Source organism: Sceloporus occidentalis, unplaced genomic scaffold, assembly GCF_023333645.1.
Source record: "Sceloporus occidentalis isolate IW3139 unplaced genomic scaffold, rSceOcc1.0.p SCAF_4, whole genome shotgun sequence".
In the NCBI taxonomy this organism is placed as follows: domain Eukaryota; kingdom Metazoa; phylum Chordata; class Lepidosauria; order Squamata; family Phrynosomatidae; genus Sceloporus; species Sceloporus occidentalis.
In genome coordinates this window covers 54,361,301-54,388,523 of record NW_028316984.1, presented here as the reverse complement: position 1 = coordinate 54,388,523, position 27,223 = coordinate 54,361,301, and positions in this window count along the sequence as shown.

Sequence of the window (27,223 nt, the reverse complement as noted above, 5' to 3'; positions counted from 1 at the left end):
GAGTGAAAAGGGGCAAATCCGAGATGGGGCAGAGGAAATCCTGGGCTGGGACCTTGACTACCAGAATGGAGGGCCCGAGTGGGAAGGTTTGGAGAAAGAAGGTCTGATAAGTAAGGAGGGGCCAGCCCATGGAGGGCTTTAAACATCAACAGCAGGAGCTTATACTGAATGCAGAAAGGGAGGGGGAGCCAGTGAAGGGTTACCAACACAGGAGAGAGATGGTCACAGCGGTGGGCGGATGTGATAATGCGTGCAGCTGAATGCTGGACAGAAATTAAAGGACAGAGGTGAGAAAGAGAAAGCCTAGCCAGGAGGATGTTACAGTAATCAAGTCGGGAGATCACTAGGGCATGGACCAGGATCTTGGCAGTAGAGGCGGAGAGATATGGTCGGATTTTGGCAATATTGTATAAAAAGAATTGACAAGCCTTGGCTGTGGTCTGGATCTGAGGGATACATGACAGAGAAGAATCAAAGATAAAACCAAGACTGTGGGCTTGCTGAACTGGTTGAATAGAAATGTTGTCCACAGAGACAGAAAAGGAGTGTTGAAGGGTGGGCTTAGGAGGAAAGACAAGAAGCTCCATCTTGGACATGTTGAGCTTCAAACGCCGATGGCGCATCCACTGCGAGACAGCTGTGAGGCAAGACGAGACTTGCTGTTCAAGCCTTCGAGAAAGGTCAGGGGTGGAAAGATACAACTGGGTGTTATCGGCATACAGATGGTAGGAAAAAACAAAAGAGCTGATGAGTTTACCTAAGGACAGTGTGTAGAGAGAAAACAGAAGGGGACCCAGAACAGAGCCCTGGGGAACTCCAACAGATAAGGGAACAGGAGATGAAGTCTGACCACCTGCAACCACTACAAAAGATCTGTCTGGCAAATAAGATCTAAACCAGTCAGGAACAGAGTCTGAAAATCCAAGGTCAGAGACTATGTCAACTAGGAGACAGTGATCAACGGTGTCAAAGGCTGCAGACAAATCAAGAAGGATGAGAACAGAGTAAAGGCCATTAGCCTTGGCCCGTAAAAGGTCATTCAAGATCTTAGTGAGAGCTGTCTCTGTGGCATGCCTTGGGCGGAAACCAGACTGAGAGGGATCGAGGATGGAGTTGGCTTCAAGAAACTCAAGACAGTGAGAATAAACAACCCGTTCCAAAACTTTAGAAAGAAAGGGAAGAAGAGAAATCAGGCGATAGCTAGACAAAGAGGAGGGGTCAAGAGAAGGTTTTTTCAGAATTGGGGAAATAAGAGAATGTTTGAAGTATGAAGGGAAGGAGCCTGTAGAGAGAGAGAGAGGTTGAAGATATGGAGAAGCGAGGGCAGAAAAGAGGGAGCTATAGAAATTAGAAGACAAGTAGGAATTGGATCAAGAGAACAGGTTGCAGATTTGCAAGAGTTCAGAAGTGTAGAGAGTTCATCCAAAGAAGCAGGAGGAAACACAGAAATTTTTTTAGGCGAAGGCGAAAGAAGACGATGAGCAGAAGAAGAATCGGGAGGGACTATCTCAGGCCGAATAGTGGTAATCTTTGAGACGAAATAATTAGCAAAGTCATTAGGAGAGAACGATGAAGAGACAGGAGGAGAAGGAGGCTTAAACAAAGAGTTGAAGATGGAGAACAAACGCTGCGGGCGCCTCTCATTGGCAGAGATCAATTATTTGTAATAAGTTTGTTTTGCTATAGACAGGGCACATGAGAAGGAAGAAATAACAAATTTGTAATGAATAAAATCAGCCCACTGTTTGGACTTCTCCAAAGACATTCGGCCGCTCTAGAGCAGGACCGGAGAAACTTGATAATGGGGGTAAGCCAGGGCTGAGGCCTAGTCTTAGAGGAAGAAGTGCGTACAGAGACAGGGGCAAAGCGGTCAAGAGTCGAGGAAAGAGTGGAGTTAAATAAAGACATTGCTGAGTCAGCAGAATCCCCAAGATTTAGGGAAGAGAGAGATGAATCCAAGGTCTGACCAAGATGGTTAGAGTCAACAGATTGAAGGTTACAAAAATGGCATTGAACAGTATGACGAGGAGGTGGAGTATAATTGAGATCAAAGGAGATTAAATGATGATCAGATAGTGGAAAGTCAAGTGCCAGGTAGTCAGAAATAGTGCAGTTTGCAGCAAGAACCAGGTCAAGACAGTGACTGAGAGAATGAGTTGAAGAGTTGGAATTTGGTTGGAGGCCAAAAGAAGCTAGCAGAGAGTTGAAGCGAGATGTTGTAGGGTTATTGGAATCATCAACGTGGATTTTAAAGTCACCTAGGATCAAAGTGGGAGCAGAATCTGAAAGAAAGAATGTCATGAATGTGTGACAATAGGTTATATAGTCATAACAGCCTTGGTGAATTTGAGCCAAAATCTTTACTTTGATTATTCTTCCTCCAAACCAAAATGTCAAGCCAAAAGTTTGAAACTCCAGACTTTCATTTTAACACTGTTTAAGAAATAACCCATGAGTTTACTGAAGCTCCTGGGTTCTGTTGTTCAACTTCTTTATAAAGTATTGTTTCATTTTTTTTAAAGAAATCTTACTGAGGAGGTTAAATTAATTGTGACTTCCTATGCAATTTCCTACCTTCATGTCTGTTTAATCTGATCCTACTGTTCCCAAGCCATTCTGCAACACTTACATTTCTATCCAGATTCTGGGCATCACTACGTGTTCAATCAAAGGTCACCTCCCCTCTTGCCCATTCCATGACTAAGTGTTCTAAAGCTCAATCATTCCAACTGTATCCAGATTCCCCCGCCCCCTTTTTATCATGTTCTGAATGTATATTTTACTCAGTCAGTGTGAGGCTAATTGAAGTCACCCATTATTACAACATTTTTTTCCTTTGGCTGACTTCCTGAATTCTTTCTCCATCTCTAGATCAACACCAGAGTTTCAGCAATAATATGTCATCTGTACTGCACTGTCATTTTTAAAACCTGATATTGCTACCCACAGTGATTCTGTAACTGAACATGTGCAGTGTTGTCCACTCTTCACACTGTACCTTATCCACCTTGGCTTTGAGGTTCATTACACTATTGTCCCAAAAGTGTTCATAGTGTAATGAACTTTGGGATTGGCCTGATAGGCCCGTGATTTTTTTTAAAGTTCTGTGAGTCTTAACTATAAACCTTCTGTAGATATTGTCAAGGAAATGCAACATGGGACATGCAGTTATAGAAATAAAATATGTATGTGAGAGTCAGAATGACTAACCATGAACAATTAAGAAATCACACAGGTGTAAAGGATGATATAATTTAGAAGTCTTGGGAGCCAAGGACAAAATTAAGGAAACTGTGCCAGATAGGGAATCATAATTATGGGGTCTTATCACCTTGTGTGAGATAAACTAAGCTGGTAGTACTGTACACACATAGTTGATTGTAAGAGGACAAAGATTCCATTTTTATATCTATGGCAATTGTTATACAGTATTTGCATGTTCGCTGAAGTTGATATGCTTAGCACTGTGCTGTGGTTGCCCTGTTCTTCTGGGATTGTTTATACAGAAGCCCCTCTGCAGCGTCCAGTACTTTGGTGAATCAGAAGAATGTTTGGATTAGCTGCCTACAAAGCTTTCAAGTGAGAATCATCTTTTTTTCTCTCTGGGCTCAAAATAAGGGTGATGGTTCCATTGTTTTTCTACAAACAGATGATTTATGCATATAGCTTGATGGGGGCAGTTGCTACATTGTTCTTCATAACTGTAGTTCCAAGTAAAGAAATGTTGTTCACATTGTATCTTTGTAAGCTTTTATTTCAACTAAGCCCCAAAGGAACCACACAGACAGAGGTTACATAAACAGGAAGAGAAATGACAAAGACTCTGTGAGCAAGACTGGGAGAGACAGAGGAAGAACCGAGCTGCTGTCTTTGAGAAACCTGAGGTGTTGATAGCTCTTCGAAGCTTAATCATGGAGCAGTATCGGTTGAACAAGGAATGCTGTAAATATTCACTTAGGCTTATCATGTATAGGCTATACATGGGTGAACAAACTGAATTTCACAAAAGCATCATCAGCCTTCCCAGGGCTTAGAAACATGATTTTATTTTATTTTGGAATGGAACTCCTAGAATTCATCCAACTAGCATTGCTGGCTGGAAGAATTCTGAGCATTCCAAAAAAGTAAGTTTCCCAAGCTTGATGTTTCCTTATTCCAAGGAAGCAGAGCAGAATCCCCCAGGACTGACTAATTGGAGAGACCCAAGGTCTGACCAATAAGAGAGACGATGGGGTAGGAACACAACAACATCAGGTGTTGTATTATAGGCTTTGTCTGGCTCTTCATTGCCATGGCATGCTCTTGACCAACTTTTTTCCTGTCATGAGGTCACTGAAAGCATCCAGTTCATCTCTTAAGGATACATATACTGAAGTTAGTATTTCCCTGTCTCACTTCATGTCAGTGTGTCCCTCTACAACATTTTAAGAGTTACTCTGCCACCTAAAGACTAGTAAGCACTACCATTGTACCATATCATCAGGCTATTAAAATATGAGTATATTAAAGAATAATTTGAACATATCATAATTAGGAATGCTGAATTCAGTGAAAGAATGCATGTATGAGAGTCCATATTGCCAGCGATGTTCTCTGTTTCAGTAACATCACTGGGGGAGGGGGGTTTGTAGGGTGTGTAGATGACATCCCAGAAGGAGGGGGGTGACACCCAGTCAGCCCCTCCTGTCACCACTCCAGGACTTGGGGGAGTCTATGGTCTGGGCAGGCAGTGGGCAGCTGTTTCCCCAGCTGCATGGCCACTATCCTGGCCCATGCAGCTGTTTCCACTGGCCTTGGGGAGGTCTCTAGGCCTTGGGGGAGGGATCTCTGGCCCGGGCATGTGGCGGGTGGCAGTTTCCTCAGTCAGACAGCCACTTTTCCAGCCCATGTGTCCGTTTTCATGGGCCTGGGAAGGAGGTCTCCGGCCTAGGCAGGCAATGGGCTGTGCGACTACTTTCTCAGACTGTATGGCTGTTTCCATGGGCCTTGGGGGGCGATCTTCACACCTTGGGGAAGGGGGCTCCAGCCTGGGTGGGCAGTGGGCAGCCATTTGCCCAGTCGCACAGCAGTTTCTGTAGCTTGCATGGCCATTTCCACAGGGCTTGTGGGGGTCTCTGGGCTTTAGAGGAAGGGTCTCCAGCCTGGGTAGTCAGCGGTTGGCTGTTTCCCTAGCCACACAACTATTTCTTCAGCTTGCATGACCATTTCCACAGGCCTTGGGGGGTCTTCGGGCCTCAAGGGAGGGTTCACCAGCCTGGGCAGCTGGCGGGCAGCCATTTTTGCGGCCCATGTGGCTGTTTTCACATGACCCCACCCCCTGGGAGTCTTGTAGAAGTCCTGCCCAGAAGCCTCACCCCCAGAAGGCCCCAAGTGACACTCCAAGCATGGACATCACTGCTCTTTCTTATTATCATTGATGGATCCAGCATAATGAGGGAGAGGGGGAAATAGTACAACTGAAGTAGAAACCAATATAAATAACCACTGGAATCCTGTTGGAGCCTTAAGTCTGTGGGAATTAGAGTCACATTGTTGAATAACCTCCATATCTACTTGAGGTCTGCTGTTCTGTTACTACATAGCAGAGCTGGCAAACTGCTAAGTGTGCATCAATGAGCAGTGCACAGGTGTACACTGTACAGAGATGTGCATTGTGCACTGACATTCATTGTGCAGCAGTGTGCCTTGTGCCAATGTGCATTCCATACTGATGCATGTTGGACACCCTTGACAAAGTCCCATTATGCATCTTCACAATTCAGAAAAGGGGTTTCTTAGTGGCTTTCCTATTTAGCTAGGTATAAATGAGGATTGTCAAAGCCATTGTATTCCCCATCATCATGTATGGATGTGAGAGCTGGACAGTAAAGAAAGTGGATAAAAAAATAAATCAACTATCTTGAGATGTGTTGCTCGAGAAAAGTGCCGAGAACATCCTGGACAGCCAAAAAGACAAACAAATGGGTTCTTGAACAGATCAAGCCTGAACTTTCCATGGAAAAGGTCATGGCCATGAGCCTGCAAGGCCTCAGCAGAGCAATGGAGAACAAGGGGTCTTGGAGATGTCTCATCCACAGGACTGTTATGAGTCAGAGATGACATGAGGGCAGTTAACAGTAACAACATATAAAATTATAAATCATAATCAGTTCTATAAGATTCCGGCTAGTGTTTTATTCTGTTTTGAAAACAATGGTCAAAAGCCTCTTGGGCAGTTCCTAATGAATAGCTATGGAACTACACAGTGAATTCTGTCCCAGCACTCCCATGGGAGGGTGTTCCCCTGTCGATCAGGAATCAGCTTTTTGATGTTCCCACTCCCTCCCATGAGTGATCTCCATTGTGACAAAGAGAAGCAGGGTTACTGTTGTTATTCCCCCTTGTGTTGGAGATCGCTTGATGGGTGAGTGGGTGGCAATATCATTAGCTGCTTTCCAATTGACAGGGGAACAGACCCCTGTGGATCACAGTGGCTGTTTCCTAGTGAACTGGAACTGGGGGACTTTCATGGTCCCTAAGTATATACTATATTCTCTACTAAACTAGGGAATAAACTAGGGAATATATTGGGATCAAGAATACCACACAGTTTCAAATGCATAATTCCTCAACATGATTCTGGCCAATATCTCCATGTATTTTTATCTTTTCTGTACTACTTATTGATCTTTGGTTAGCAGGTTCATGGTCAAGGCAGTTAAGGTATCTTGACACATCAGACATAAAATTCCACAAACTCATGATCATCTCTTGGTGGAGGGAAATACTGTACTACAGTAGAACCTCGCCTTATGCGGGGGATCCCTTCTGAAACATCCCCCCCCCCCATGTAAGGCGAATTCCGCCTATGCTCAAGCCCCATTAGAATCATAGAATCGTAGAGTTGGAAGAGACCACAAGGGCCATCCAGTCCAACCCCCCTGCCATGCAGGAACTCTCAATCAAAGGATCCCTGACAGATGGCCATCCAGCCTCTGCTTAAAGACCTCCAAAGAAGGAGACTCCACCACACTCTGAGGGAGTGTGTTCCACTGTTGAACAGCCCTTACTGTCAGGAAGTTCCTCCTAATGAATGGGGCTCTTGCATGCGGTGGCGTGGTGTGCACAGGTGGTGGCTGCACATGTCATAGACAGTATTAGAGCGTGGCTTCCATGTAAACCAGAAGCCGTGTATGGCACACCCACGTATTGAGCAGGTGCGCTGTAATGACAGATTAATTAGCAACTTGCTGTCTTTTCACAGCACCCAAAATCTTCTGCCTAATGCAGCTACTCAGTTTACCTAACAGTAGGGATGGGTCAAGTGAGCTGGCATAGTATAGTGGTTTGAGCATTGGAGAAAGACTCTGGAAGCCAGGGTTCAAATCCCAGGTTGACCATGAAAACCCAGTGGGTAACCTTGGGCAAGTCACACATTCTCAGCCTTGGGGAATGGCAATGGCAACCCCCTCTGGAGAAACCTGCCAAGAAACCCCCATGACAGGTTTGCCTTCTGGTTGCCATAAGTCAGAAATGACTTGAAGATACACAACACCAACAAAGGACTTGCTCTGTATTAGTTGTCATCTGTATTGCTGGGTCAGTTATAAAGAAAGCATATGGAAAAGTCTGTAGGAGCAAAGGACAAAGCAGATATGAGGGAAAGTGCAAGTTTGACTTAACGAGGATTTGGTCCAGCTCTGCTTATAGCATATTTCTAATGTACACATCAGGAAGATTGTGATAAAACAATCTCTGCCATATAAAATGGACGTTGAAGATCACATCACTACGGGGTGGGGAGATCTCTCATTTTCTCCCACATTTGTTTTAGATATCCAGTTTTTGCTATTCAGAATACAAGATTTGCTGATAGCTTGGTAATTTTTCACATATGAGCAAACAAAATTCACCCCCATTGGCACACACCAACATGGAGAGAACAATACTGTTCCTGCAGCTGGGGGTCTAAGAGCTTTTGCACACTGGCCTGAAAGGTTGGCTGGGGGGCAGAGTTGGGCATAGCATATCCATGACACATGCCTTGTCTCCGCCCCATCGCACAGCATGTAACATTTCAGCATTCCTCTGGTGCTGTGTCTATATGAGCCAGCACCGAAGGAGCCCCATATAGCTGTGGTGCCTTAATTGTCGTGCCCTTTCCAGGCTCCTTTTCATGGCCTGGAAAGGCCAGATAGTGGCCATGGCATGCGATTGCTGTGACCCCGATCTCGCTGAAGAAGGGGCGGCTGGAGGCTGCCCCTTTGGGGATGTTTCAACAGCCCTTAAATCTTCAACATTTTTGTTTTTTCAGGCAAGAACGAATACTTTTACCATTCTTCTCCTCACTGTGAGAAAAGCATTGAAAACTGCAATATGTTCAAAGACTATTTGAAGAACTTACTCCATGCAAAAAAGGAAAATCACATGACTTTTCTTGCCAAAAACAGCCCTTGCTGCACAGAACAGGTTCTGCATACAAAATTCCATTTTCTGTGTAGGATTCCTCTTTTCTGTGCAGAAAATGCTGTTTTCATAGAACCCCTGCTCAATGGAGAAACTCCTCAGGACATAGCAATCCAGCCTCCCCTTGAACACATCCAGAGAAGGACAGCTCAATACCACTTTAACTCAACATTACAGAAATAATCCAGTTTGACACCACTTTAATTGCCACGGCTCAATGGTGCGGAGTCCTCGAAATTGTAGTTTGTTGTGGCACCAGAGCTCTCTGACAAAAAAGGCTAAATGTCCCAGAAAACTACAATTCCAGAGTTCCATAGCATTGAGCCATGGCAATTAAACTGGTGTCAAACTGTATTAATTCTGCAGCGTAGATGCAGCCAATGTTATTGGCACCAACTACTGCTATTAACATTAAGAAGTTCCTTCTAATGTACAATCCTGTGACTTAAAACTGTTAGATTGGACCCCTCTATTGGGTAACTGAGAACAAACCTACGGCTTCTTTTCTATTATATTCATTTAGATATTTGATGCATGCAGGACACTTGGTTTTGGTGCAGAAAATGCCTCTGAGCTAATCCCCCACATGTTCATTTCTCATGCAAAAAAAAAAAAAAAAAAAAAAAAAGCCCTGAAGAGTGCAGGGATCACCCTTATAGGATTCTCCTCCTCATGGTTTCTCCACACTGAAGAAAACTGTTTTCCAGCATTTTTTTTTAAAAAATTTTTGAAATGCTTTCCCCATCCCTTCCTTCCTGCCAAGTAATGCTTAAAAAATGAGGAGCCTTTCAAGGAAAAAAAAAAGGAGGTGTCAACCCTAAGTTGGTACCATTATAATGGTTCAGTGTGCAGGGATCCAAACTCAGTGTTTTAAAAATAAAACATTCAATGCCCTAGTCCTGGATGCATGAATCTGCCAATTTTGAGTTCTCCTTGTTATCATGTGCCTTCAAGTCATTTATGATTTATGGTTAACCTAAAATGAACCTATCATGGGGTTTTCTCAGGCTGAGTTTGTGTGACTCACCCATGATCACCCAGTGGGTTTTTATGCCCAAGTGGGGAATTGATCTCCAGAGTCATAGTCCCATGCTCAAATCACTACAACTTGCTGGCTCTCACTACCTTTTATTTTATTTTCATCTTTAAATCTTGAATATGAGACATGGCAATTGTTTGAAAAATTGTATTTAAAGAAAGCAAACTGAAATGAAATTCTCATTCTTCCCTGCATGCCACTGAAAGGAAATCAGGTCCAGTGGATCTAACTGGTGTGATGCAGTTCTTCTCATCTGTTTGCTGAGATCTGAAGGCTGTTGGAGAGATATCATTGGAAGCTCTGGGATTTTCCTCTGAAGTCATTCTGAATTAACTGCTAATGGGGAGCCTTCTTTGATAGCTCTTTTATAATTAAATGCAGCTGGATGAAAAATCAACCACAAAGGGAACTCAAGTTTGTTTATCATTACTCCTGATTTTGTGAGCAGATGTTTTGTGAGTACCTTCATAGCCTACTTAATTTGTCTTCGTTTAATATGAAGCAGGTAAACTTTGATGAATAAACTGAACCATAAATTTCATAGTCCTTTTTTAAAAAAAACAGAGATTTCTGTCTCTGTCTCCAACCTGAAGATGTTTACATAAATGAAACAGTTACTGGATCTCAAAGAATATCATTATATATATATATATATATATATATATATATATATATATATATATATATAGAGAGAGAGAGAGAGAGAGAGAGAGAGAGAGAACTAATTAGTACTGTGAATTATACCAGCAGAAAAGAAACTTCAGGACATGTTTGAACATGGGCCCAGTGCAGTAGAAACTGAGGAGGCTGGACTACAACTCCCAGAATCCCCTAGCCACTGTAGTCAAACTCTGTTTCCAAACTCTGGATGTAAAGGTGTGCTTGAAAGTAGATTCTGAAATTCTAATTGTCATCTAACTTTAATGAATTAATAGCCTCATCCTATGGCACAGTTCTAGTGTCTGCAATATAAAGAGATTATTGTACATGTCTTACTTGTCTTTTCCTGTTGGAATACACACATGGTTAACTGTCAAGGACCGCTCTTACTACATTGTCTCATATACAGATTGTATGCAACCTGGGCTTATCCCGTGACTTTTCAAGGACAGAATTTTCCTGTCCTTGAAAAGCTGTGGAATTAGACCAGGTTGCATAAAGGCTGCATACAGGAGAATCCTGTCTTTGACAGTGACATCTCCTATGTAACCATTTATTCCTCAAAAGAGAAAGCAACATCTCCTTGACATGAGGAGACCAGCAGTTAGTGTTGCACTACTATGGTTGTCTCAAGGGTCTAAAAATTGCTGAAATAAAGATGTTAGATACGGAATTGTTCACAACATACTGTGTTCTGCTTCACTTTGGAATTCTTGTTTTTAGGGTAGAGAGCTGTAAAAGAAAAAGAGAGAAAAAGAGAAAAGTAGCACGGTTCATCATGGATGGTGAAAATTTCCTCACATCATATGGGTTTTGAGTTGTAATCTCTCTGTCACTCTCTCAGTTTCTCAGGCTGTTGCCACACTGCAGAATTAATGCAGTTTGATATTGCTTTAACTGTCATGGCTCCATGCTATGGAACCTTGGGATTTGTAGTTTGTTTTAGTACCAGAGTGCTTTGATAGAGAAGGCTACATATCTCACAAAACTACAAATCCTAGAATTCCATAGCAATGAGCCATGGCAGTTAAAGTGGTGTCAAACTGTATTAATTCTGCAGTGTAGATGCAACCTAGGATTCAGATACACTCTCCTATATAACTAGGAGAATGCTGGCATTGGCTAAGCAATGGGACAGGCCACATTGTCCAGGCTAACCTTAGTTCTGTTTCGTGTCCTGGTACAGGCAGATCAGGATTCAAAGAGTCAAAGCAGAGTGTGGGGACACTACTTTGTGGACTACAGCTTCCAGAATCCCCTAGCCCACATGACACTGACTCAAGTGCCAGAACAGAGAGGCAGAGGTAAAGCAAATCAACAGTTCTCAGGGATAATTTGCTCAGAGAGAAGAACCAAGTTTACACAAATAGTTTTATAGAAAGCCAATAAGGCTCTTAGTTCCCCAGATTATCTGGTGTGACAGGCCTGAAAAACAACAGTACCTTTTCTGGCCATTACATGGATGGCACTGCAGTGCAGACAACATGAGGGTGAGAGCTCCCTCTGTTTCAGAGGTGTCAGATTCACACAGGGAGTAAGATACCTGAACCTTATTGTTACAGTGACTGGTTGAAGACACAGGCTGCATCTGCACTTGCTTGAAAACACTTTGACACTTGCTTGAAAAGAAATTTGACCTGCTGGTGAAAGGAGAGCAGGGAGGAGCCCAGCCTAGTTTCCCATGGGAGGGAGTTTTAAAAGTGGAAGAAGTTACTAAGAAGGCTTTATCTCCTGTCCTCACCAAGTGAGCCTGTGATGGTGGTGGGACCAAGAGAAGCTTTTCCCTGAAGATCTTAGGGTCCTTACAGGTTCATATGGGGAGTCTGGACCGAAGTGTGATATCTGAGGATCCCAAAGAAGTACAATAAAATCAATTTCACTCAAAAACAGTAATAATGTGAAGGCTTAAAGTATATTAAATCATTCATCACAGAATAAAAACAATGATTCAGATGTCCAAATTTGAATGCTCCCCGCACCCGTGAAACCTCTAGTACATAGTAATGTTCTTACCTGGTGCAGGAATGACAGGAACATTGGTCTCAATCAGTCCTCTAAGAGGAGGGTATCCCAGAACTGGGACCATACAACAGAAAAGCTCTTTTCCCATATCCTTCCACAGTGCATTTCCCTAACTAATGTGACACAGAAGAGGACCCCTCCAGTAGACCTCATTCAGACTGTGTAAGCATATTGGTAGCCAGATCAGTGCCTTTAAAACAGATGTTATGTGGTTTCTGTGTGATGTTTCAGTCAACAGTTTAGCTGCAGAATTTTGCATTAGCTTCAGCTTCTGCATTGTCTTCATTGACAGCCCCAGGAAGAGCATTTGAGTTGCCTAATTTGGAAGTTACCAGGACATGAACTACTGTGGCTGTAACGTACATTATAACAGGGCCTGGCAACCTCAGGACCTGTAGCCAGATCTGGTCCACCTGTGGGCCCCCCAGATGGCCCTGTCCCTGTGCCATGACACCATTGTTAGGTGGTTTCCAGGCTTTTGTTTAGGCTGCAATTCCTCTCCTGTTAATGGTGGCTGGTGGCTTCCATGACAGTAGGAAGGTTTTACTCTGAATTTTAAAGAATTCGCCCAAAGTGTTCAATTAATTATGGGATTGAACACCTTGGTTATCTCCTTTAAACTTCATACTAAAACCTGGACTGGACTCACTGCCCTGCTGTCACAGAAGCCATCAGCTGCCACTACTAACTATACATTTATTACTGACAGAACTAAAAACTATAACATGCTGCTGTGTTTGGTCCTACTTTGCCCATTACTGGAAAGTAGCCCTCAACAATTTTCTGAAATGAAATTAAGCCCTCAGGCTCAAAGAAGGTCCCAATTTTGGATTAAATACAACTTTCTTGTAGCCAACAACACTTCAGTCTCAGTGTTGTACCTTTAAAAGACTGGCCATTTACAATGTAGCTTCAAGGTTGTAAGTATTAATGCAGAACCCACATTTCAAGTGTTGCCGGCTAGTTGCACAGAAGTCTGGAAAATGCATTTAAAGATAGGAGCAACTTCCTACAAAATGCTTCAGATTAGCAGTTGGGGTAAATACAGACTCAAGTTATACAGAGGAAACAGGTACTCAGGAATGGCTCCAGTGTGAAAGCCAAATTGCATCTGTCTTATCTTCGTCCAATGACTGTATTTTTCCTCCTTCCTCCCACCCTTTCTATCTGTTCTCTAGTCATCTGTTTTTGATTTTCCCTTAAATAACATCTGCCTCCCATTGTCCCCCTTCCTTACCCTAGAAGCAGCCCAAACCATATTTTTTTAGTATTTCCCTTTCTGCTTTCTATAGCAAGGTGTATGACACACTGAGCCAGAGCCAGATTGTAAATTGTAGCAATTAGAGCTCCTGAGAGATGAGGAGAGCACAGGTATGCAGAATATCTCTTCAAGGAAAATAATTTTTGAGTCATGTCTTACTCCTTATGCCACAGACTAGAGTATGATGCAGCTCTTTCTGGAAACCAAAAGAAGGATATGAAGTAGAGAGCATGACCACCTCAGGTAGACATAGCCTAACCCACAGAGGTCTGCCTCAGTTATGCTATGGCAGCTTGTTAAAGAACTGCAATATGGAATAATGCACAATACACAACCAAGCCCAACTAGGCATCAATATACATGGTACATTGTACATTGATGTACATTGTGTAACATGTAATGTGCAATAGACAATCATGCAAAAGGCAGCACATGTATATCTCCATTTTTGTACCCTTCCACTGAATATGACTTTTGGGATACCCAAGTGTGAGTCCTATTTGCAAAACATATTTGTGGCATGTCAGTAAATTGGTCACCTCTATGTTTGCAAATCAACCCATAGAGGCTTTGTTACTTCCAAATCAACCCATAAATCTACTGGTCTAGGCACAGATGTTGAAACAAAAATTTTAATGTGAAAAGCGTCATAGATTTCATAGATGGTATCACTGGTATCATTTAGCCATTTTGGGGGGAGAGGAGAGTGTGGTCTATGGGCAGCATGTGACACCAAATCTTTTCTCTGTTCCCAAGTATTCCCAATATATGGAATCAAGGCTCATGCTTAGGTGAAAAATTGCCCCCCCCCCCAAAAAAAAAAAAAACAAAACCCAAAAGCTCTATTTTTCCATCCAAAAGTCAGCCAAACAACCTAGAAGCAAAAACTGGATGTAAACCTGTAGGAGGAGCCTTTTGGGAGCAATTTTTTTGGGGAGCAATTTTGATCTGGTTTTCATCCATAAATCACAAAGTGGGGGTGCAGGTCTGAAACCAAGGCTCCTGCTACAGTTGCACAATCTCTGTGAACACCACACATAACAGGTAAAGTCACAATCCATTGTGCTGACTCTGGGCCCATTCAGACTACCTTTTGCACTGAATTGCAACCTGGTTTAGAAGTGGGAAGTTCCCACTGGTGCCAGGTTTTGCACACTCGGATTGGGGTTTTGCATACCCGATCCAGGGCAAATCCCTCTCAGCACGTGTTTTCTTTTTGGAAAACCTGGTGCAAGCGAATATGAGCTTGGCCCCGATCATGATCGGGTCAAGTTCAGAGGGAGGGCTAAAGGTCAGAGGGTGGGCAGTGGGCAGAACATGCCTCCCCTCTTGCACGGCTTTTCCCTCCCATAATTTATTTTGATAGATTGCTATGTGTTCCAGAGAGGGAACCCCTCAGCTCCCTCTCTAGGCCCCTGGCTCCTACCTGCTCTTGGAGGCCTCACTGGCGGGGAGCCTGGGCAGAGCAGTACTGGGCCCTCCTCTGCCTCCTCCTCATCCTCCCCTCCAGCTGAGAGAGTGTGACTTGGCCAGAGAATGTGCCTTGAATCGGCACTGTGCGGAATGGCAGCACTCCGTTTCCTGCTCCAACACCTCCTGCTGCTGTTGCTTCCCCTGCCGGCTGTCTTCTCTTACCTGGGCCTTGCTCGATCCAGCCATGGCAGGGGTCTTTTGGGGATCCTCATGGGTCCCCCTCCCCTCTGCCATAGCTGGATCGAACAAGGCCCGGGTAAGGGAAGACAGCTAGCAGGGGAAGCAGGAGGAGAAGGAGGGAAACAGAGCGCCGCCACACTGCACAGTGCCAGTTCAAGGCATATTCTCTGGCCAAGTCACACTCTTTCAGCCAGAGGGAGGAGGAGGAGGTGGCAGAGGAGGGCCCAGGACTGCTGTGCCCAGGGCTTCCCACCGGTGAGGCCTCCAAGGGCGGGTAGGAGCCGGGGGCCTAGAGAGGGTTCCCTCTCTGGAGCATGTAGCATTCGCATAATCTGTCAAAATGACAGAACGGGCAAATATTCCCACTAGATTTTTTTTAAAAAAGGAGGGGGGAAAGCACCCATGTCTTTGGCAAATGGCTGCATGACACATCACCACTGATGACAGCAGAAGTGAATTTGATTGACAACAAGGAGGCTCCATCTTGAAGCGCTCCTTCTGGAAATGTCAAGTGGGGTAAATTGCACCGGGGATCTTCCATCGGGGTAAAAGTAGTACAAACTTCTTGCCGTAGAGCTTCGGTGTCAGCTTAGCAAATCTGACCTGGATCTACCCAGGGCAAATGTCCAAGTGAGAATGGGGCCTAAGAAGCAGCAAAAAGCCACTGTCATAGTGGCTAGGGCATCCTTTCCATGGCGCAAAAGGTGTTGCTTTTTGTGGCTTCTTTTTGTGCTGAGGAAAGGCCAGATCGGGACTGCAGCATGTAGTCACCACATCCCTGATCCGGCGAGGAAAGGGGCAGCTGCAAGCCGCTCCAACGGGCTCGTCTGTTGTCTTTTTTCTTCATTCAGTGTTTATGTGTCTGAATGAAAATCTGTGAACAGCTGTGGTTTGTGCTTAATGAATAATACTTAATGTAATTACCAGAAGTTCAGTGACTAGGATGATGCTGAACTTGTTGCCGTGGTTGTGTGCAAGGAGAATATAAAGTTAAACAAATAAACAAGCAAACAGTCTTCTCACTGGGAGCAATGAGAAGTACAGTGGGCCCTTCACATCCATGGAAGTTTGATTCCGGTTCACCCCAGATGGGAAAATGTGGGAGCTCAAGCTCATATTAGTCAATGGCCAATTATGTGCCACCATTTACCATGGGGTGGGGTGAATCATGGGAACTCAAATCCATGGTGGCTACAGGATGGCTAATCTGCCAATGTGGCAAGCTCATTGTACTTTTGTTCCTGTTATGTTTTGACCACCTTCACCCGAAGTCAGGATGGAGGAGATTTGACAGTGGCTGTTACTACTCACCAGCTACCAAAGGAGACCTCTCCTACCAACATCACTTCATTTTTAGAAAGTGCCTTAAAGAAACAGCAGGGGCAAGAGAAGTGGATGCAATGTTGTGCAGGAACCACAGCACCCTGTGTGCAGGTACAGGGGAACGAAACCAGTTTGGTAGAATGGCACGGCCTTTGCAAGTTCTGCTTCCCCAGCATCAAAGCAATGGTCAAACGATCTCTTCAGCTTGTAGGTCATTCATTGTTCAGTGCTCTCTCCATCCCCTCTCTCCCACCACTGCTGGTCATTCTGACAAAATTAGCATGGCCTCTGGATTTTAATATATTCTTAGTGCCAATCTAGCAGATCTGCTCTGTGCCTTAATGGAGAAATACAAACCTCTCTTATTCATTCATTTTGAACAGCCCATTTGTTGTTCCTTACACTGTGCCTCCTGTAGTGGATTTTTTAATAATTGCCTTTGTACTTTTTTTCTAAATGGCTTTAATGAGTCAGAAATTGAATTAACAACAACGTCCTGTTTTTTTTTTTGTATGAGCATATTCAAATTACACTTTTATTATTTCAGATCTATGCTTGACGATCTGCTGCAAAATATATATTCATTGTTATTAGTTTGACTGTATTTTTTCATGATATTTGAAGCTTTTCACAGCATTGTTGTGACTGTTGTAGCAGTTTTAGAAAATGAACAAATATGAGCACCATTTAAACAAACTCTGAACAGTTGCGGGTGGAATGCAGATACAGTAGTTCAATACAGCATGATGTAGAGCCAGTGGGTTTATATTTTAGCAGTGGTGATTTGTGGAGAAAATGCAGCAAGACCACTCATAATGACTGAAACATTATATTTTGGAAGCTATAACGCTGTGGCCTATGAAAGAGAAAGAAGAGAATTCAAAAGAGTAGGATTGCCACTGAAGTTTCTCCTAGGTGAAATTCAAAACACATTTGTGAGTTACTTTTCAAATGAAACATCAGAGGAGTTTTGAAGAACGCCAACAGAGTTTTCAGAAGACTAGAAAACTTTCTTAGGTGGTGGTGGTGGGGAGTTTGGATGGGGGAAAAAATCTCTCCTGAAAGATGGAAATGGTTACAGCTTGGCATGAACTACTGTGACTCAGTATGGTTCTGAAATGTTCAGCACTGCAGCTTCCTTTTTGTTCCAGAACACGCCAAAAAGGGCAACACCACAAAGGAGAAATGTGAAGAAATCCAACAAAGGCGACACATTTATGAATCTAAGTATTGTCAATCCAAATGAATTCCAAGCCAGTGGCTCTTTGTGGAGAAATTGTCAGACAACAAAACAAAACAAAATGGCATAGTAACATTTATTGCAATTTCTTCATTGTGCTGGTCTGAGGTATTTTCTTGCCTGAATCTAGAGCCTAAATGATACCTTAGCTTGCTGGGCCTAGCCATTCAAAAAGTCTTCTGCAGCATTCAGTTACTGCTTTATTTACTTCCTTCCCTTTAGTGGGACATTTAAAGCTAGTCGCTTTACTCCAGCATGTACAAGGCCTTTTCTCTTTCGTAGTCTGAAGGGCCACATAATTCTGACCTGAGAACTAGAGGAAACCCCAAGGTTTTTTTTTTTTTTTTAAAGTAAAAAGCACATTGGGAAGAAAAAACTACAGAGCTTCCCACACCCTGCTTATTCTGATATGTGCAGCAGATGTTAACTCAGCTGTTCTTGTCAGCTGGCAAGGAGACAACAGAAAATCTGGAGAGAAGAGGAAGAGGTGGGAGAAGTGAAGGGAAAATGCACTTGAGGAACCCCATCTTTTTGCTCCCTGGGGCCATGTATGCATGGGCCAAATAACATATCCTCCCTCCTGTCCTCATGGTGGTCATTCAGATGATATAGGGACCAATCATTGGTTCTGCTTCTAACTATGTAGATGATGTACAGCCAGTTCAGCACTGAACCCATGGTATACCACCCTTAACAGAGATTTTGCTTTGGATCTTCCCATAAGATTCAGAGTCCTCTGGAGTGATGCCAGGTGGCTTTATACATCACTGCCACTGGCACAAGTCACTCCCTCTGAGGTCTGAACTAGGTGCCCAAACGTGATTCATTCTGGGTGCCTCTTTTTCAGCCTCAGGGGGAGTGACTTGTACTGATGCTGCTGGAAGCCCGCACAGCAAGACACGCTTGCAATCAACCACTTGGCATTGGTCCGGAGTGCCCAGGTGACAAGGGGACTTTGAGGCAGCTTTAGGACCGGGATATTCTGTATCCTAAGTATTCTGGCCATTGCCGACATGACCTTAGAATGACTCGATGCCAACACATAGACCTGTTTTGTCAGAACAAATCATCTAGTCTCAGCTTGATGAAAAGGAGCAGAGAAAAGGAATGCAGTTGACTTGGCTACATGAAGAGCCCAAATCAAGAGATAATGGCAGTGAGGTGTATTCTAAAGAGCTCTGGTGCCCCCCCTCCCTTTTAATATGGTTTTATTTGGCATTTAAACTTTTTTATCTTGAACTACTACTTTATTTTACCTTGCTTCTCCAAGTCCTTATTCTTTCATAGTCAAATTAGATATGCCCATGGCTGAGGTGTGCTGTTCCCTTCTGCTGCCAGAGAAAGAGCAACAAATGGTAATTTGCTCAAGTCAAAGTGCATTTTGCCTGTGACAGGACTCCAAATATTGGCCCACAAGGCAGAAAAATTCCACAGTCAATTTGCTCTGATAGTAAAAAAATAAAAATAAAATCAGTAAGCACATAGTAAGTAAATGACAATTTGCTGCCTTTTCTTGACACTCAGATCTGTTATTTGAGGCAACCACCTCACTCCGCTCACTCTATCACAATTTTGGGGTTAGGCTGCATTGCAAGATGAACACATCCAGCCTTGTGGATTAGCTTTGTTATCTGCTAAAGCAATAGGACTAGATGTACTAGAACAGAGTCAAGTGCAAAAGATTTACATTTAGAATTTCTGGACTTTGTTTTTTTAAGTCTCAGAATGGAGTGGAATCCTTCCTTACAAACACCAGTAATAACTTACTACTCACTCCCCAGCATTTTTTTCAGTTCAGCAGATTAACTAGAGACCTTATCGCACACACAATTTTCAACGTTCTGGGGACGGAAGGAGGATGCTCGTGTGCGCGCGCGTGCTGCAGAAAACAGAGTTTATCGCACACAATTCAGTCCTCCAAGAGGCCCCGTTCCACCCCCCCGGTGCGCACCCGTTCGCATCCAGTCTTGACAGGTGCCATTTTTTGCCGACGGAAGGTAATCCGTCAGGCAAAAATCATGCCCGTCAGGACTGGACGCGAACGGGTGCACTCTGGGGGGCAGAACGGGGCCTCTTGGAGGACTGAATTGTGTGCGATAAACTCCGTTTTCTGCAGCACGCGCACATGAGTGTCCTCCTTCCATCCCCAGAACGTTGAAAATTGTGTGTGCGATAAGGTCCTTGGAGGGAGGAATCATTCTGTTGGTGATAAATAACTGGCAGGCATCACTCTAAGCCAATCTACTGCAGATTACCCAAAGATCACCCAGGAATTCCTGATCATCTGTCCACTCTCTTGTATGGTATTTGATACCTATTTTTGCTCTACTAGTCAAAATGACACTGACAATATTGTATGTGTATGTGTATGGAGAGGTCCCATTATCAATTGTAAGCTTCACAACTAAACTAATACAAAAGAGCTGTCTAAAATGCCCCCCCCCCCGACAGTAAGACAATTGTATAAAAGGTTATAAATGTAGCAGTGTAGAGGTAGGCTGTATAGCAGGGGAGAGCTCCAGGATGTGGGCAGACTACACTTAACCCTATCCTAGAGAGCCATGGGAAGTGAAGTCTAACAATATTTGAAAGGTGACATGTTGCCAACCTTTTGCTTAAACAGTGGTTAAGTATCCTGGTCAACAAATCTACTGTAAGGTTTTAGCTTGTTTACATCATTGTGTGTTAGACCCAAGCCTCATGAGGCCTTCACAAGAGACCCTAAAGGATTTTTAGATTACCAGCAATCATCAACAACAACAAAATAGAACCAGACCTCCTGACAAACCTTGCAATGAAAATCAAAACGTCTCACAGAGTCTAATAAATGTCTTGGCCCCTATATGTATTTGCTTCTTATAGATATCATTATGATGATACATCATATAGCACAAAGAACCAAGACTTTTGTCTGGTTCCAACAGAATCTAGAAAGCACCATATAAAGACACAAGAAGACCGCAAAGGGGAAAATGTACTGGGAGACTCCAGCTCATCACGATGAAGATGTGTGTTGCTGTGTAAAGATCAAGAGGAGGAAACTGGAATATTTTGGGCACTTTTGAAGGGGAGATGGAGACCATCTGGGGAAGAGGATGCTGCAAGGAAGAGTGCCAGGACAGAGATAAAAGTGACGGCAAAGGAAACAGTGGCTTGGAAACATCAAAGAGCAGGACTGAATACACAGCTGAGATGAAAAAGTAATCTTGAACCAGAACAGGCAAATTCATGATAATGTCAGGATCCTGAGGCAGAGGTTTAGATCAAGGTGATCAGCTGGAACTAGATCAAGTGTCAGAAGAGTCTGGGTACAAAGTCACATTTAGCAAATGAGAAGTTCAAAAGCACAGTCAGGAAGCCAAAAAAGGCAGAAAACAGGTTCCTAGAGCCAAGAGCTCATTGCTGCAGCTTCAAAAACAGCACCATATTAAATACCACCAGGCAGTCAAGCCAAAGCCAAGACATTTAGGCACAGGGACTGGGATATATGAGTGTCAAACCAAGCAACTACTGGACTACAAGGGTAATTCCTGCAGTTCTTAATAACCTTTGGGGAATGGATTTGTGTAGCAGAGTTTGCTAATAAGACGCAATGGGCTACAGCAATCTTGTGCAAGCCACTGAAGCCAGCCTACAATGAATTCAAAATTCCATTAAAATGTTGTCTTCAAAGAGTTGGGTCAAATACTGTGTACGAACCTCAGAATTCAAGCTCCATTCAAAACCCCAAAGCTTTTGAACTGCAGGTCTGTGACAGAAGTTTCAACACTTCAGTGGTTTGAGTTTTGAAAGCTAAAATTCTGCTTGTTTTGAACCTTTGAAATAAAACTGTTAAGGATTTTAGAATCATTAGCCAAGTGTGTCCTTTGACAGTTGACATAGGAAATCACTGGACATAGAACTGCATTAGTCATTACTTACTCCAAAGGAGTACTGTCACTAGATACTGCTTTTATATCTCTGGATATCTATCTGGCCAAAGCGATTCCATAGGCTTGCCATGGGCCCTTTCACACACACGACACAACTATAGCACTATGATTCCACTTTAACTGCTCTGACTGCTTGCTATGGAATCTTGTTTTTCTTTTCTTTTCTTTTGTGAAGCACCAGATTCCCATAATTCAAGGAATGATAACCACCCTACCTCTTCTATTACCTCTTTGTAGATGGGAAGGAAGAAGCTAATATTTTAGCTAATCTTGTTTTTAGTGTTTGTAAGCTGCCTTGGGTTCCATGCTGGGAGAAAGGCTGCATATTAAATAAATAAGGAAATACATTAGTTCTGTGACCCACACAGCTCTTCTGAAGTGTCTGAAAGAGCATGGCTTCAAGCCACAGAGAATTCAGCTTGCACATCATTTTGGCATGTGTTTCATGACTTCAGTATGTTCAGCAAAAGGTGGAAGTGTGCAAATAGGGCAGAGAGGCACAAAGCCCAGAACACAGTTCATAGCCCTCATAGCTCCTAACATGCGGTGCTGTCCTCTAGCATGATGCTATTATTTCCTGACTGTTAAATATAATTAGCAATAAAACTACAGTCAGTTTGTCTCTTGTGTCCTCCTATTATTATTTTGAGCCCCCACCATGAAATGAAGAGCCCAGACATGTAAATTGGATGTAAATAATGGGCTTTATTAGACCTTAAACCTATTTAAACCCCAACTGATAACTGTAAACTTTTGAGACATCAACTGAGGGTGAAATCCTGATGCGGGTTCAGCTGAAGCCAGATGTCTTTACCTAGACTACCTCTTCAGCCTTCCCATAGGGTGAAAACACCAGACTCTGAGGGCAATCAAATCCTAGGATTGTATCCTCAGCCAGTCATAGTAAGGTAGATATGAGGCACACTCTCCCCAACTCCCTCGAGTTTGTGAGAGAGGGCAAAACCCCCATATGTTCCCCAAAGGCTGTTTCATGAGCAGCTCCCATGGCCCTTGACATGTAAAGGCTGCCCTCATCCAGACCTTTCACCTCAATGGGGTGCCTAGGTGCACACCGATCGTTCCCCCACCCCCATTAAGGCCAGGGGAAAACTAGTTAACATCTTGCCCCAAGCCAATCACCAGTCCCTAGAAACAGTATGAGGTAGGCAAAAGGGGGAAAAAAAAAAAAAAACGGGAAAAGAGGAGAAAATTCCTATCTGGCCCCAAAGTGACTGAACAGGTCCATACTGTCATGAGGGTGGGAAGGAGGGATGAAATCTTTCAAGAGTCTGATGAGGGGCAAGACAGCTTAAATAGCTTAGGTCTGCCCCCTGTTGGCAAGGTTGGGCCTATGAGTCTCACCCCTCTTTTAAAACCTCTGGGCTCTATTCATCGGCGGCCTCAGACTCTACACCCAAGCCTATAGTGGCAAGCCACTGTTTGGGTGTCCAATTTTTTAAGACCTCAGGTAATGGCATAATGAGTTCTGTTCAAAGAACTCTAACATTACTAAAGGCTTGCCCCAAAGCAAGATTAGACTTCACTGAATGTTCACATTTTTGGTAAAAAGGTTTTCAGGTTTTTCTTCTCCTCAGAGGCTCATTTTCCAACTAACTATATGGGGGCACACAGCTGGACATCAATGCGGTCACTAAAATCACTTAAGACGGATCTCTTCTGGCGAGCTTATCTGTCTGACCCCGTGTAAGAATATTGCTCCACCTTCTGACCGCTGTATAACTCAAACTGTATTGTATTTTTATATAATGATGAGCTAGTTTTAATCTAAGTATTTCTTGTTATATTTTGTTGGTGTGTTTTTGTTTATATTTTATTGGGTTGTAATCCCACCTTGATCCACTTGGGAAGATTTTTAGTAAAGGTGTCATGTACATTTACTGCACTGAGGACCCTTTTGGCCTTGCATGCCTCCTCCTAAAATCATTAACAGCAAACATCTTTTACAGGGTAAAATGTCGACAAAAGCCCCATTTCCCCAGTTCAAGAAAAGCCTTAAATTCTTTAGCTATAATTATACTGCTTGATATTTTCCACTGTGCTGATAATGTTAAATGATTAAATAATCCCCAAAAGCACTCATTTCCCCCCAGAAAACACAGCATGCTATTATGCCAAGCTATGCTGTTCACTGTTAATGATGACAGTTAAGTGCCTATATGAACTTCCCAATAAAATCTGCTTTGAGTCTCATTTTGAGGAACAGGCAAACAAACAAACAAACAAACATTTCCTTTGCTGTACTAAATAAATAAATAAATAAATAAATAAATAAATAAATAAATAAATAAATAAATGTTTCCTTTGCTATACATCTGGTTGTTCCGAAGCTGACGTTTCAAACATGTAAAACTATATGGTCATCTTTATTCAATAGATGGTATGTGTAGCATGTGATCATTGCTCTTCTAGATATAATTTGAAGTATGATTGTGGCCCATGCACTGGGTAGTCACCACATCTGATAAGTTGCAGAGACAGGAAAAGATAAATGTAGCTCAAATTCCTGATGATGTGCATCAATATGAGCAGAACTTGGTAATGTTAAAGTTTAGGACTATCACCGCCAAAGTTTTCCAGGCAGTATAGCCAACACCATTCTTGGAGTTGTGCTCTAAGAAAATTAGGAACAACATATTTCCCAATGTCTGAATATAAGACACATTAGCCATGTCATTTTTGGTAATTGCTTGGTCCATTTGGAGCCAAGTCCCAAATAGACGGCTATTACAGAATAGTAGCACCACTGTAATAGACCATATCACCTTCCCAAACCCTATTCACAACACTGGTGGAAATAAATTTCATATTGGACTGCAGACTGTGCTGGTACTAAGGTGGGGGCCCTTTTGGTGACTGCTTCCAGGCTGTGGAATTTATTTCCATAGGATGCTAGTCTGGATCTCTCTCTCTTATTATTATTCCAGCAGGCAAAAAAATGTTTGATTCAAACAGGCTTTGGCTGTTTTGAAAGGGTCTTTTAATGGGAAGGTGTTGAGCTTTTTGCCGCTTTGGTTTTTTAAAAAAAATAAAATTGTTTTAATTCATTTATAATGCAATAGCCCATTTAATTGTTTTCAATTCACCTTTGCTATTATAATTTAACTGTTCTCTATTGTTAAAACCCACCAAATCCAGTCCCAATAAGAATGTTTTATCTTTGTTGGTGACATCTCTATATACCGTCACTCAGAGAGAGCTTTTGCTGGGTATCACTATTTTGTGGATTTTGGATGTTATTGTATTTTTGCTGTATGGTCAACATAGCTACCCTTGAATAAGTCTGTGTTTGCATCTCATTTCAGCCATCTTCTTATGATTTAAGGAATTGTTGCCATCATGTTTAATTGGTAACTGCTTAAGAGTATAAGAAGAGCCATATCATACCTCCCCCTCCACCTTGGCAATTGTGAAATACGTTGCAGTACCAAAAACAGAATATAAATTGCTGGTTTTCTCACTTCTCTGAAGGCCATATAGTTCTCTAATTTTATAAAATGAACACCTGTGTGGAAATTGTAAGCAAAAACGAGTGCATATGGAAAAAACAGTGTGCAAAAAAAAAAAAAAATTAATATATTAAAGCAGAGCTTTTGCCAAAATGAATATTAGCAGTACTTATGCATAAAATGTGTACAAATTTTCATGCAAAAGCATATGAGAGTGTGCAATATTTTTATACATTTTACAAAAGTTGAAAACAGAAGAAAACCATGTGGAATAGACTTTTGACAATTTAGAAAAAGAAATAACAGAATTGTTGCTACTTATGAGGTTCCAAAACCAATTCCCACCCATGCACTGAACTGAAGACCAGAGCCCACTGTTTTTATTTTACTGTTTATACATGAATCAGTAAATTGATTCATAGATATGTTGTTTCCCAGACAATGGCATTACAATAAAAATGTTAGCTAAAATATATTTCATAGTGAATTCATTTCTCATCTTCTTCTCATTAACTTACTCTCTGCATTAAATTAACTTAGAAATAATATAAAAATTTATCATACCCCCCCCCCCCGCAAAAAAAAAAAAAAAAAAAAAACAGTCTGCAAAATCTCAGGAGGAAATTATAGGTATACTTCCGTTAACAAAGTAAATATATTCCTGGGCATACTTCTTCAACAAAAAATTTGGTGCAAAAATAGTATGGAGAGAATAGGGACAGGTTCCTTCACCACAAAAGAAGCACTTCAACCTATTTCTGCAAAGTTTATATTTAAATGTGCACATGTGAAATCAAACAACCAGGACAGGTTAAGCATTGAATTAGAGCAAGAGAGAGAGAGAGAGAGAGAGTGTGTGAGAGAGAGAGAGAGAGAGAGAGAGTTTTAAAAAAAACTTCTAGAGATCACTTGAAGGCACCATTCAAAATGGGTCCAGGGATCACCTTTTCTTTCACCATGCTCCACTTTTCTATTGATTTCCATTTTGGTGCCACTTCTGCAATATCTATCTATCTCTCCGCATTCTCACCATGTTTTGCCTCTTCCTGGGCCTTTTTTGGTGCAGAAGAGGCCTTTTCTAACCCCCCCCCCTTTTTTTTTTAAACCCAATTCCAATTCACCTCTTCCTTCAGGAACGGCCTCCTGAACATAAATTGGCATTGGGCTCCGTAAATGTAATGGAAATGCCCCAACACCCTCTGAAGGACATTTGGGAGTAAATATGTGTGTTTTTTTTATCCTGGGGGGGGGGGGGGGCTAAGAGCCTTCAAATGTGATGGAAATGAACTTCACATCTACTGGAGCTCACTTTGGTGAAACTTTGTAACAAATTACTCCCCCCCAACCTATGGCTCTATGAAACCTGGGGGGCACATTTTGTCTACCCCTGAGCCATGGAGGAAAGGGGAGAATGTGCTCCCAAAATGCCCAGAAGGCGGCCTTAATGGGCATCTGTTCTGGCCCTTTGTTAATTGTGTTATGCCTTTAGAGGCATTTCAATAAGACCAGTGTAACAAAGTTCTACTGGCAAAAGTATTAACAGGAAAATAGATTATTTGCAGTTCAATCCAGTGTATCCTTAGTCAAAAGCAACTCCCATTTTAGTTCAATGATGCTTGCCTTCAGGTAAATGTGTATAGGGTAATAGCTTATAGTAGTTTTACAAAGTAATTCTCTCAGGTCAAACTATAGCATATATGTTTGCCTTATTTCTTTTCTCACTTCCCCTGCTTCCATGCACTTTTCAACAACCTGACATGATTAAGTAGAATAGATGATATTCCCCAGCCATATTTCCTCTGCATCATTTCTTCAATTTCTACAATGCTGCTCTCAATGCAGAAGAGCAGCAGGGGCAGAAAAAGGTGGCAATTCTAATGCCATCTGTAGTAAGAGTCAAGTAGGCTGGATTATGATATGACACCAGAAAGAGGCAGTCCTGCAGCTTTTTTTCCTCTGTTCTATTCCTTGGCCTTATCTCTCTCCCATTATGAAGGAAAGCCCAGAATATACACTCACAACAGCCCTTTTGCATTTATTTTCCCAGAAACGGAATTTAAGAAACTCTAAATCACTTTGTTTGATTACTCTGAATTAGATATGATAGTCTAAGAAGCTTTAAGAAGAGAGGAAGGGGGGCATCTTAATACTCCTGATACAAAAGTCAAATAAAACTGAAAA